We start from the raw sequence: 13,652 nt of genomic DNA, 5'->3' as shown, positions 1-13,652 counted from the left end.
GATTATTGGATATCATGATTACAAAGGCAACTTGATTGTTGGATTCAATGAATATGTCAAATGGCTACTTTATGCAGGACTTATTGCATGAATAAACAAATGTTTATTCATGTATCCAGCCTTCTATAAATAGAAGGCTCACCAAGCAGAGGACATTGAGTTAAGCTTAGCATTCAATACATACTACAAAACTCCATTGCTCTCTCACCCTCAGAATTCAAGATTCATTTGTAATAGATAATAATCTTACAATCACCTTGTAAACTATTTTGTTTCAAAGTGATATAAACTTGATAATTCTGTAGGTCTTGTTTCTTGAAAGTCTGATTTCCATTTCCGCACAACTTTTTCACATCTACTGAAATCACTTGCCATATTACGTGAAAGAAGTTTTTAAGTCCAAACTGGGACCAACAATTGGTATCAGAGCAGATTGAATAAATCATTTTCAAACGATCAATCGCTCATCTTCTTTTCTCTAAATATGGCCAGCTTTCAATCATGGAATAATGCTTTTAACATTGGTTCTATGTCTAAACCTCCGACTCTGGTCAGAGAGGAATACCCCCAATGGAAAATCAGGATGGTCAATTTCCTTAATGGTCATGACCGAGCTTTGTTTCAATCCATTGAAAGGGGTCCACATATACCAATGACTGAAATACCAGCTATTCCAACAACTGACCAATCACCTGGTATCCCTGCCTCCCGAGCTCCCAAAAGTGAAATACTTTAGAGTGAGGAAGACAAGGAAAAGGTGGCTGGAGATGAAAGGGCAAAGTCACTTTTACTAATGGCTATCCCCAATGACATATTTTTACAAGTTGATGCATGTGCATCAGCTAAGGAAATAGGGGATCGGTTGGAAAATCTTTGTGAAGGAGGAGAAAGGATGAAAAGAAACAAGAGAATAAACAACGTTTCCTCATATGAGAGGTTCAAAAGTTTACCTAATGAAAGATTAAATGAAACATATCAAAGATTTACAAAAATTTTGAACGAGCTAAAGAAATTTGGTATAACAAAATCAAATGATGAAAGAAACATAAAATTTCTAGATGCTTTACCTAGAGAATGGAGAAGTCTAACCATGACTTTGTCCTCAACCTTAGAACTAGGGAATATGAGTCTTCATGACTTATACAACATCTTGATCCCCAGAGAGGAAGAAATATTTGAAGAATCCATTCAAAGAGGGGGATCTTTAGCTCTTATCTCAAACCCATAAAGAACACCACCTACCAATGATCCACAACCTTCAAACAGTCAAAATCTTGAAATTTCTGATACATCATCAAATTTTTCAGCTTTTCCTGAAGCAATAGCACTGCTCACCAAAACATTTGAGCAGATGTTGAAGGGAGGAGGCCAAAGATACCAGAGAAGTGACAGAGGGAGGATGGATGGAAGATCTAAGGAAGAAGGTAGATCTAAGGATAAGGGAAAGGCTGAAGTTGTATGTTACAAGTGCAAGCAGAGACGTCACTATGCATCAGAATGCAAGACCAAGAAACTGAAAGATGTTGCTTATTATGAGAAGAAGCTGGAAGAAGCTAAGAAGCAGCAGCAAGTCAGTTTAATTGCAGGAACAGATACATGGCTATCTGATGATTCTTCTAATGAAGAAGAGGAAGAAATGGCTAATTTCTGCCTAATGGCACTTTCTGATGACCTACCGGAAACTTTAGGACAGAAGGTAATTTTAGATAATATTGATCTTGAACACAAGCTAAACAAGCTCATGTCAGATTTTCTAAATCTACAAGATAAGCAGAAATAAGATAGTAAAAAATCTGATGAGTTGCAAAGGACCATGAATAAAATCATACTTGAAAACCAATTACTAATAGAAGAAAATTTAGATCACAGAGCTAAAATTGAGTTCTATGAAAATGAAAGAAAAGATCTTTACAAGAAAATTAATGATAAAGAAATTAATGTAAGAGGTTTTCAACAAGCCAAAGAATTCATAAATTTCATTGAGTCCACACCAAAGAACAAAGGAGAGCGTTTAGGATATTTAAAAACAAGAGAAAGTAAACCCACTGTCTTTGTAAAAGCAACCCATCAGATTTCTGATAAATTTTTATCAGTATCTGATTCTGAATCATGCAAATCAACCTATTCTGAATACTCTTTTGAAAAACCCAACTTCAAAACAAAAAGGAGTGAATGCAAACAAGAATCTGTAGAGATTCCAGAAGCAGTTCACTCATTGATTCAAAATTATCCACTCATCCCGTCAGAAGAAAGAATATCAGGAAATTCTGATAAAGATTCTTATATGTGTGTTGACATACTGAAGCTTGTTCAACACCATCTCCAAAAGAAAAATGAAAAATCTGTTTATGGCTCAGCATATAACAGATATTCTGATGAAAGGCCATCAAGAGAAAATAATCTGATTAAAATCTCATCAGAAAGAGTACCCAAGCAAGCCTGGGTACCAAAAACCCTCTAATTTTTCCATTTTAGGACCATCATGTGCAGCAGATCTGGTACTGCGACTCAGGAAGCTCCAAGCACATGACTGGGGAACGGAGCTTACTCAGCAACTTTGTTTCAAAGCTGGGTAAAATGGTAAATTTTGGAAATGGAGTAAAAGGGAGGATCATGGGATATGGATGCATAAGGTATGGATGCTTGACCATAGAGAAAGTAGCCTATGTTGAAGGCTTAACGTATAATCTGCTAAGCTGTGGTCAATTCTGTGACAAAAGTTTTCAGGTAACCTTTTTACCAGAAAAATGCTTGCTAATAGGTATGGATGATAATAAAATTTATTTAAGTGGAAAAAGAATAAGACAATCAATTTACTATTTTGATTTCAAAGAAGAAAATGAACATCCAAAATTATGTTTATTTTCAAAAAAAAAAACAACAAGGGTAGTAGTTGGTTGTGGCACAAGAGGTTAGCCCACTTAAATTTCAAAAACCTAAGCAAATTATCAAGCAAAGGCCTGGTAAAGGGATTACCTTTCATATCCTCAAAGAAGGATAAAATTTGTGAAGCTTGTGAGATGGGAAAATCCAAAAGAAGCTCACACAAATCAATTTCTGAGTCTTCTATTACACAAAATTTGGAACTTTTACATATGGATTTGTGTGGACCCATAAGTACAGAAAGCTTTTCTGGAAAGAAATACATACTAGTAATAGTAGATGATTTTTTCTAGGTACACATGGGTAGAATTTTTAAGGAAGAAAAGTGAAACTCCTGATCTGATCATTAATTTTATCAGAAAATTTGAGAATTTGTTAAAACTAACATTCAGAAGGATCAGATCAGATAATGGGACAGAGTTTAAAAATTAAAAAATTGAGAGTTTTCTTGTAAGTAAAGGAATCTCTCATGATTTTTCTGCTCCCAGAACACCTCAACAGAATGGGGTAGTTGAAAGAAAAAATAGAACCTTAGTAGAAGCTGCCAGAACAATGCTTGCTTATGCTAAAATGCCCACTCCATACAACATTATCAATGGAAGAATTCCAAGTGTAAAATTTTTACATACATTTGGTTGTAGATGTTTTGTTTTCAATGATTTTGAAAGCCTTGAAAAATTTGACAAAAAAGCAGAAAAGGGTATTTTTCTTGGTTATTCTTTGTCCTCAAAAGCTTATTGACTTTTTATTCTAAACACAAGGACAATCAGAGAGAGTCTGTATGTTTCTTTTGATGACTCATCAGAAATAGAGGTTTCTGATGAATACATGAAAGAAATAAATTTTTCTGACAAACAAGAAAACTATGAACATCTCTTTGAAATGATAACAGAAGATTTGTTAGAACATGATAAATCTCTCACAAACAAATCAATAGATAATTCATGTACTAACCCTGCAGAACAAATGAGTAGTGCATCAGAAATTTTGAATCAAAATTCTGAAACACTACACACAACTGAGGCAATTGTTCAGGGGGAAACTTCAAATCCATCAGAACCAACAACTTTTCACAACAAGTTAAGATGGATTAAAGGACAAGTTCATTCTGACATCATTGGCAATCCAGCAGATGGTGTGAGAACAAGATCTGCAACAGCACATGAATGTGCATTTGCTGGGTTCTTAAGCAAGATAGAACCCAAGTCTATCATAGAAGCTTTAAATGACTCAGACTGGATTCAAGCTATGCAAGAAGAGCTGGATCAGTTTGAAAAGAGCAAGGTATGGGATCTGGTGCCTAGTCCAAATGACAAATCAGTCATAGGCTCAAAATGGGTATTCAGGAATAAATCAGATGAAAATGGCATAATCACCAGGAACAAGGCAAGGTTAGTGGTCAAAGGTTATTGTCAACAAGAAGGTATTGATTATGATGAAACTTTTGCATCAGTAGCTAGATTAGAAGCTGTAAGAATTTTTCTTGCTTATGCTGCATCCAAAGATTTCAAAGTTTATCAAATGGATGTAAAATTAGCATTCCTGAATGGTAAAATTGAAGAAGAAGTTTATGTGCAACAACCAGAAGGCTTTGTTGATCCAAAATTTCAAAATCATGTTTACAGATTAAACAAAGCCTTGTATGGTTTGAAGCAAGCTCCTAGAGCCTGGTATGAAACACGCTCAAACTTCTTACTCAATTCTGGGTTTACTAAAGGTACTATTGACACAACACTTTTCCTCAAAACACACAAAGGTCACACTTTGTTAGTCCAGATATATGTTGATGACATTATATTTGGATCAACAAATGAAAGTTTCTGTAAAAATTTTCAAAAGTTAATGACCAGCCACTTTGAAATGAGCATGATGGGTGAGTTAACCTTTTTCTTAGGTTTACAAGTAAAACAAAGAATTGATGGAATATTTTTGAGTCAATCAAAGTATGTGAAATCAATTCTGCAAAAATACTCACTTGAAATTTGGTCTGTTTCAAAAACTCCCATGGCAACAGGGAACAAATTAGATTCTGATAAAGATGAAATAAGTGTAGATATTAAAACCTATAGGGGGATGATAGGATCATTGCTCTATTTAACTGCAAGCAGACCAGATATTATGTTTGCAACATGCTTTCTGGCCAGATATCAATGTGATCCTAAAGAATCCCACCTAAAAGCAGTAAAAACGGTTTTCAAATATCTAAAAGGCACATCAGAACTTGGTCTCTGGTATCCTAAGGATACAAACCTTGAACTAATTGCATACACAAATGCAGATTATGCAAGGTGCAAGATTGACAGAAAAAGCACATCTGGTGCATGTCAAATCTTGGGAGAAAAATTGGTATGTTGGGCAAGCAAGACAAAAAACTGTGTTGCAACATCAACAGCAGAATCAGAATATGTAGCAGCAGCAAGTTGCTGTTCAGAAGTGTTGTGGATGCAAACTCAGTTGAGAGATTATGGAGTAAATCTGACAAAAATACCAACCCTATGTGATTCAAAGAGTGCAATTGCCATAACTGAAAATCCAGTTCATCACTCAAGAACCAAACACATAGATGTCAGATATCACTTCATAAAAGATCATGTTGAGAAAGGTAACATAGAAATGTATTTTGTTCCAACTGAAAACCAAATTGCTGATATCTTTACAAAACCTCTTGATGAAAAGAGACACAATTTTTTAATCAGCAAACTTGGCATGGTTAATATAAAAGATGAAGATTTTTCATAAAATAAAAGGACACAAATTGAAAACCAAATTGATGAACATCAAAATTCTGATAATAAAAGATTAATTCAACAGGTTTCTGACAAAGAAATCCATCAATCTGATGGAACATCATAAGATCTGATAAATCATCAATGAAAGTGATGATTTATCAGAAAATCTGAAGAAATATTAGAAAATCTGATGAAATCATTAGAAATTCTGATATAACATCAGAAACTTTGTTGAAACATCAGAATGATCACTGATCATCAAATACTTCCATCTTCATGCATATCCCACATATGTATAAATTCATAACTGTGTATAGTTTGTTTTTGTATTAATTTTTTCCTTCTTTTATTTAAATTAAAAAAAACAAAAAGGGGGAAAAGTAAAATGCATTAAGATAAACTTCAATGTCACAGCAGAGAAAAGCAACCGTCACAAGAAAATTTTTGCAAAAATTGAATTTTTCTTACACTACCAATGCATGCAACATCATTTTTTCATAAGAAGTTTAAGAGACACGTAGGCACTAAAATGATTAGGAGCTATGAAAGTAGCCGCCTAGCTATTCAATGCTTTCTCTTAGTAGACTGTCATATTCTCACTGCAACAGATATATCGTCTTAAATGAAGAGATTGAAATGAAAATGAAAATCTTTGGCTGTTAATAACATTTATGGTATAACTATCACTTTAATCTATAAATATTAACATCCGGAAAAAGACTTTCTTCACACCAAACAATCTTCTTTTCAATAGCTCCTCATCAGAAATTTCTCATTTTAAAATGGCTCACCAAAAAATGATGAGAGAAACACGCTTCCCTCTACCACTTCACAGACATCAGAACCTTAGACTGAGGTCTAACCTGGAAGGACCGGCATGGGAAGATTGCAAATATGTGTACAACATGATCATGCAGAGTCCCTTGGGCTATGTTGTATCTACACATGTCACCATCTATCCAGAACTTCTTCAAGAATTCTGGTGGAATGCTGAAATCATCTTCAGTGGCATTTCCATGTGGATAGAAAGCAAGGTGATGGGGGTAAAAATCACCCTTAAGGAGGGAACTCTTAGAGATGTCCTCCAGCTGGGTGATGATCAAGAAAACACCTTTCTGGATAAGGAAATGGTGCAACAGACCTTGACAGAAATGGGCTATCATACATACAACGTGTCAAGGTAGATTAGCAAATCTGGTTTTATACCACCTTTCTAGTATTTGGTGACACAGCTCAGTGTCTGCTTCTCTAAGAAGATTGGACACTTGAACGAGCTGTCCTATAGGATGATGGAGGTGATTCATGCAGTTGTACAGGAAAAACCTTACAACTTTTCTAAGTTTCTCATGAGAGACCTAGAAGCTAACATACACGATCGTCAACCTTTTCTGATCTACCCTCGATTCGTGACCAAGATGATTACCAGTCAGCTGGACTTCGGAGGAGTAAGAAGCTGGTATCCAAGGGCTGAGCTGGCACTTCAAGAGAACATAAGCAATCCTACCTTGGTCCCATCAACGAATCACACTAGACGAATAACCAGTCTCTGGTTGTATGTGAAGTGCATGTATAATGTGCTCGAGGAGTAGTTGTTGTTTGCTTGTTTTGTTTTGTTTTTTTTTTTTTTTTTGTTTGATGATATTTTCTTATCTTTATATATTTAGTTTGCTTTACTTTTTCTTTTAACTTAAAAAAATAATAAAAACACAAAAACATGTTAATAGATCTGGGGGTACTAAAACAGCTCATCTGATAAAAACGAGAAAAATCTGGTGTAAAACAAAAGAAATCTGTTAAGACTAGTGAAACATCAGAAATTCTGATGACTCACCAGAAAATCTGATAATGTATCAGAAAATCAAAATTTTCATCAGAAAAGTCTCTTGACAATCAGGAAGTCTGATTGATCAATAGAAAGAAACATCAGGAAACATTGCTTTAAACCAAACTCAAAGAAACTTATAACTACATAAAGTTCTTAAAATAAGTTTCTTTCAAAATGTTTTTTTCCTAAGGATTGGAACAAGCTGTATGACAAATACTTCCTGAAAATCAGAACAAAGGTGTAGAGTTCAGAATTGCAATGTAAGTAAAAATCTCAAAACTCTACTCATTCCCTCTCATCTCAAAAAAAATATGAATGGTGATTCAATCTCTATACATGAATCAAAGGCATTCTGATGAAATATGAAGAAAATCCAACTCTCAAAAGTTTATTCAAAGATTTTCTGATATATATATCCTCAAAAGGAAAACTTGGGAAGATACACAATCTCAGAAAAGGTTTCTATTGGACCTTTTTGAAACAAAAGGGGTCCCACATGAAGAAAAGGTGCAAGTTGGACATTAGTGTTTATCTGCTAAAACCTTGGAATCTCTGATTTTCATTAAGAAGATTTATATTAAATTAGAGATAAACCAAACGTTTTTCAAAAACGGTTGTTTCCTAAACGGATTAAAACATCATTAAGGTGTCATTAACCACCTTGAATACAAACAACCCACGAAAAACACTCAAAGATCTCTGTCTCAATACACTATAAATACCCCATTCAAAAACAGAGACTTCCATCTTCAACCTTCAAACTCAAAACCCTAAAAACCCTTTTCCAAAACAAAAACCCCAATTCTCAATGGCTGCTATCAACATCAACATGCCACCAGTTGAACACTTTGTTCCTTTCATCACCGAAGCTGAATTTCTTCCATTAAAGAGCAACAATGAAGCGATGAACGATAACACTGAAGAATATGATATAAAGTGTCAAATTCTAATTGAATTTCTGATCTGATGCCCAATAGCTCAAGCTCTCACAAAGACCAGAGAGGTACCAGAAAAACCCATACAACAAGTTAAAAACTCTCAAAGTCTCAAATCAAATTGAGCTAACAACACATGTGTAGGGAGATATCTTCATTACAATATCACCGGAGAAAATAAGGGAATGTTTGGAACTACCCTTAAGCCAAAGCTATGAAGAAGCACCAGAAAAAGAAGATATATTTTCACTACTTGATGCAGTAATGGGTTACAAGACAAAGATTTCAAAAATCAGTGAATTCAAGAGGAATCAGCTACCTGCCTTCTAGCAAGTGTTAATGGAAATTCTAAACAAGTGCGTATCATCTAAAATTGGAGGTACAGAGATAAATATGAATGTTCTGACAATCATGTTCAATCTCATTAGTGGGTTGAATATTGATTTTGGAACAGAAATATTTTATCTGATCAGAAGAACAATTCTGACCAACACTTGAAGGATAGATTCACATCTACCTTTTCCCAGATTTCTGTCTATCATAATTTCTGATGCATTTTCTGAAAGGAACCTAGAAATCCCAGCATCAGAAAATATGTGGGGAACAGAAATCATGAGACCTTGGACTGCTGTAGGGTCTTGGAAGTCAGATTATGATGTGCCTGTTCTGTCAGAAAGAATGAGGAATCTGATACCAGAAGATTCACCATACAGAGCAGAATATCTAAGGATGTTAAGCAAGAAGCCAGAGAACAAAGAATTTTTTGAGAATGTGTCCCCCATGGAGCATGAAAAACAAGAGTCAAGCAGGGTGAATCAGAACCTCATCCAGCTGATGAAGATGTGAACATGAGTCCTGTGGCAGAAGAACATCATGCTGAAATCTCACATATGGGAGAAACAGGTGCACAACACTCTAAACTTAATATTTTTCATAATTCTGAGAGTGACTCTGATGATTCAATTCAAGGAAATTATGAAATTTTACAAAGAGGCCTTGTTTCTGTAAGACAAGATGTGAGTGGAACCAAAGACCCATTTTTTGAATCAGATTCTGAGGAGGAAAACGTGGTGGCAACAGGTGGAGATCAGTCTACTGATCAAGGAAACCTGGATGAGAAAACTAAGAGTTCTCAACAACTCATGGAGAACCTAAAAAGGTTCAAGGATATGAGGAAAACCAGAACTTGAATGTGTTTCAATTTTCTGGTGAGGGTATAAAGAATATGGAATATTTCCATCCTCTTAACCTCAGAACAGTAGAGAATGTGTTTTCTGTTGGTGTTAGAGGTGGAACATCTGTTGTTCCTCCTATTTACCAAGGACATCAATCTATGTCAACTGAACAACTAGACAAGGAACTTGAAGACACAACTGTTGTTTGTACTGAGAAAACAGCCACAGAAGGAAAACTTGATCTGATACTAGAAGAAATCAGAAATCAAAAGTCAGATATCAAAGTTCTGTCAGAAACTGTCAAAGCTGTGCAGAAGCAAACAGAAGACAACACTACAACCCTCAAGAAACTACAAGAGTCATCAGAAAACTGAGAGAGCTCATCAGAATTCAAGAAAGCTCTCAAAGAAATACAAGATATTAAGAAACAGATGGCTGAGGTTGCAACTGCGTGGGAAAGCTCAAGTTCAGGAAGAATTCTTGAAGAAATACAGTTCCTCAGAGCTAACAACAGCAGCATGGCTGAGGCTTTTGAGAAACTGATGGTGGAATTGACTGCACAGAAAAATCAAGAAAACTTGGAGTTTCAAAGAATGAAGAAACAAGAAGAAACAAATACTCAAACTCTTGCTAATGTTCATCAGTTAGTAAAGAGGTTGCAGTATAATGTTGCCAGACTGGCAAAAGTTGATCTTCATGAACTAAAAGCCCCAATTCCACAAGAAAAACCAGCAGGAGAGTCAGAAACTCCTCAACAACAATTCAAGCAACCAGAAATCACTCAACAAGATTCAACCAAACAAATCAGATACTCCAACAGAAGAACCTAGCAAAGAAGTTAATTGTTCTTTATCACCAGAAGAAGAAGAAGTTGAGAAGTCCTGGTCATCAGAAACGGAGGCTGTAGCAGGAGAAGGAGATCTGAAGATAACTAACTCACCAGAAAACAAGACAGAACATGCTGAGAGCCAACAAATTCATGAAGGAGGAATTCATCATAAGTTTGATATTCATCAAGAAAAAGAACATGAACACTATGCAGAATCTCACATTGCTGGAGGAACTCATGAAGATGCTAATGGTCAACATTATGAAGAAACTGCTGGTACAACAAATGAAGCCACTGAAGTTATACATCATGATGAGTCTCGGGTTGCTGGTACATCTCTTTTAAACACTGTTTTAGTTGATACTCATTCAAAAGAAACAAACTCAGAAGGTTCAATTAATGTTTCTTACAAGTTAGAATATAGAAAAACTGATGTTGATGAAGAGGTTACTAGTTCCATTCATCTCAACTCTGAATCAGAAAATGAGGAAGAGGATGAGATCCCAACAGATAGAGATCAGGGAATTGATCAAGGAAATCTGGTAAAAGGTAATCTGTTTACCTCAAAAACTTATGGAGAATCATATATTGATATGATTCAAGGACATAAGGAAATCCAGGATGAAAATGTGTTTTTCACCACTGGTGGAGATGATTCTGGTACACTTAAGGTTGCACCAAAATCTAGTAAAGCCAAAAGTGACCCTATCATTTCCAAAACAGCAGCAGATGTGTTTGCAGCTGGAATGTTAGAAGGAACATTTGTTGTTCCAAATATCCCAGGAACACCCATGAACCAAGAAAATTTGGAAACTGTGCTGGAAAATGTTTACAAAGCCTACAAAAGAAATCCAGTAGAAGAAAAGCTTGATATGTTGCTGTCAGAAATACAAGGTCAAAGGGCAGACATAAAGACTTTATCAGAATCAGTGGAGGTGATAAAGACACAAACTAAAAGAAACACTGAAGCACTAAAGTCTCTTCAAAAGATGAAAGAAAAAGCACTAGAATCCAACATCTCTGCATCAGAAATTCAGAAGATTCTCAAAGAAATAGAAAAGACCAAGACACAAGTTGCAAATGCTGTGGAATCAAGACAATCAAGCAGTGCAAACAGAGTTTTGGAGGAAGTCACCATCCTGAGAGCAAGCAACAACAGTATCACAGATGCTCTTGAGAAGCTGTCAAAAGAATGGGCTGCAATACAGATGAAGGCTCAAACTGAATTTACCAAAGTTCAGAAAAACATAGCCAACAACTCAAATCAGGTAAGAGAGGTGCAACAACTGGTGAAGAAAATGCAATTTAACATTGCAAGATTGGCCAAAGTGGATCCCAAAGAAATCATGAAAGAAATTCCTGTTGAAAGTTCACACCAAGAAGCTCCAAAGTCAACCCCACAGCAATCATCAGCTACACCAATCACAAAGCTGGAACCACAATGATGGGTCCACCTCCAAATATCTCAAAAGATGAAATGCTGAAAAGGTTAGCAACTTCAAAACCTCCAGTTGTTAAAAATTTGAAACTTATAGCTTCTCAAACTGTCCCAAAACCAACGTTGCCTGATGACTCTGCCATGAGTAAATTGATGAATCTGCAAACAATGAATGAATAGGAATAAGAAGGTGATTCAAGAAAACCACAGATTGTCAAAAGAAAATTCTCTGAAAATCAGTCTGTCTTGGTTAGAGAGATTGACAGGGATATAATGATCCCTGAATACAATCTGGTGAAATATTATTTGACAAAAGAAGATGCACCACCAAGACCACTGACTCCTGTCAGAATGGTTTTAAGAGAAGAGGGGATAAAAAGAGGTTCAAAAAGCATTCACTACAAGAATGAGAATCCAGTAAAAAGAATCTTAAAAGTGGATGAAGTAAAAGTTGCAACTGATGATATTGGAGGAACTTATGTCAGAACAGATACACACTTCTAAGAGAGAATGGGGAAGAAGAAAAAGTGACTGATGAAGAAATTGCTGACAAGTTACATCCTTTGGACATCCTGTTCATGAAGGGTCTATATGAAAAGGAAAAGAAAAACAACAAAGAAGTCAAAAGAGCATTAAAAGGCATATCAAAGGCTGGAATACAGCTTTTTGAAAGAATGGCTTTTTCAGACTTTGATTTATGCATCAACTATGAACATGTACACAACAAAAAGGTCTATGTCAGATCACCAAAGACAAAAGTTCCCTCAGAGATATTGGAAGATGCAAGATCTGGAGACATCATTGAACTGCCAAGTAAAAATGAAAGACATAACTATGGTGTAATCTTCGGAGATTTTGAAAGAAACAAAGCTCTGTTTAGAAGTGTCGATATCTGCAAATACTCAAATCAGACTCTGAAGTTTATCATGAAAGGTATGAACAAGAGACAAGAACACCTTCAGAAGATAGGAATGAACTTAGAGGGACATAGAAAAGAAATTGAACAAATGATTGAAGAATGGATTCAAGCAAGAACCTGGTATAAAGACATGTATGACATCTGCAACAAGTATATCTCCTACAAGAAGCAATTAAAGAAAGGAGATGTGCACAAGAAATTGAAGCTGACTTGAAGAACATGTTTATTTTTCATTTCTATATGTAATTTATTTTTCAGAACATCAGTAACTGGTTTGATTTGAAAATGTTGAGTTTCCACTGTTTGGAAATTTTCTGTTCATGAGATAGTTCATTTTATTACAATACTTAGGGGGAAACTGTTAGGAAACTTTATTTGTAAGTATTCAAGAAAATCATATTCAACTTGATCTATGAAGAAGACAACAGTCCTGAAGATCACAAGAAGAAGAAGAAGAAGAAGATCGGATAGGACAACTAAAAAGAAGAACATCTACTTCAAAGAATCACAGGTTGATCAAGAGCTGAAGAAGATTATAAGAGAAGGTCATTTCTGATGGATCTGATGATATTTCTGATGAAATATCATCAGTTTCTGACGATTCTGGTCATCAGATTTTCTGATGATTTGTTCACCAGAATTTCTGATGAAGTGGTTTATCAGAAATTCTGATGAATACCCCACTTGTCTAAAAATCGGCTCTATCCTGCCACAATAACCGAAGCAACTTGACATTATTGGATATCATGATTACAAAGGCAACTTGACTGTTGGATTCAATGAATATGTCAAATGGCTACTTTATGCAGGACTTATTGCATGAATAAACAAATGTTTATTCATGTATCCAGCCTTCTATTACCAAGCAGAGGACATTGAGTTAAGCTTAGCATTCAATACATACTACAAAACTCCATTG

The sequence above is a fragment of the Helianthus annuus genome, chromosome 8, assembly GCF_002127325.2.
Source record: "Helianthus annuus cultivar XRQ/B chromosome 8, HanXRQr2.0-SUNRISE, whole genome shotgun sequence".
Taxonomy (NCBI): Eukaryota; Viridiplantae; Streptophyta; class Magnoliopsida; order Asterales; family Asteraceae; genus Helianthus; species Helianthus annuus.
The sequence above is the reverse complement of the archived record's forward strand: the minus strand, read 5'-3'. Positions refer to the sequence as shown.